Below are 1,044 nucleotides of genomic sequence, written 5' to 3' on the forward strand. Positions count from 1 at the left end.
TTTTCAATGTTAATGACTCCATATTGTAAAGTATGACTTGCATTAGCATGTGAACTAAAGGTATATTATACTTCTCTGCAGTTGCTGTGTTTTCCACTAGTGGGCGATGTCATGTGTAGTACATTAGTTGCTAGCCTCACCTCTTAGCTATAGACGTTCTTCTTTTTCATGAATCTCATTGACTAAGTTGACTCTGGTCTGGCCCATCACTTAATTTTAGATAAGACACAACATGTAAATAAGGCCACTTTAGGGGCACTTGTGGGGGGGGGGTGACTACACGCCACCGCATGATTGGTCTGCATATAGTTATGGCAATGAGTTTCTATAAATGTTTTGCTGTTATTTTGATTTTTGCAAGTAAATTAAACCCCTTAATAAATAATAAAAATATTTTAATAAAATCTTGGTCATTTTCCTTTTGGGGGAAAAGTTGAAACCCTTTTTAGGGGTTGCGTTAACCTTGATATTTCTTAATTCTGGAAATTTTAACTCCTTTTTAGTTGAGACTTTCTTTCTAAGAAACTAATCCCATTAGTAAACTGTTACAGTTAATGCATGACTGTCTAACCCCTTTGAATTTCTCATGCATATGTGTGCACTTTAAGTCATTAAAGAAATAATAGTTCTTCCCAATAACGATGGCAGATACCATATAGAAAGGTAATCATCATAGCAATAGGAATAATTATACTTACATTAAATGGCTATAGGGGTATGTCTCACATTTTTGTTAGATAGGACTAGAGATGTAACGATCCGATATTACGTATCGGTATCGGTCTGATACTGACCTAAATTACTGGATCAGATATCGGAGAGAAATAAAAAATGTAATGATCCGAAGCATCACAAAATCACCTCACAAAACGCGCTACTTGGCGTAACCCAGCTCGGCGCATCGGAGCAGTATGTGTCAGGTGATAGAGTGGCTGTTGTCTGCAGGACCTGTCCACGGTCTGTTGGAGCATTTGGAGCCTCGCTACATGCTTCCTAACCGCGGCATTTTATCTCGGCGAAAACTCTCCCAGAGAAGTAAAGCAA

This window comes from Rhamphochromis sp. 'chilingali' (genome assembly GCF_963969265.1).
Source record: "Rhamphochromis sp. 'chilingali' genome assembly, chromosome: 3".
In the NCBI taxonomy this organism is placed as follows: domain Eukaryota; kingdom Metazoa; phylum Chordata; class Actinopteri; order Cichliformes; family Cichlidae; genus Rhamphochromis; species Rhamphochromis sp. 'chilingali'.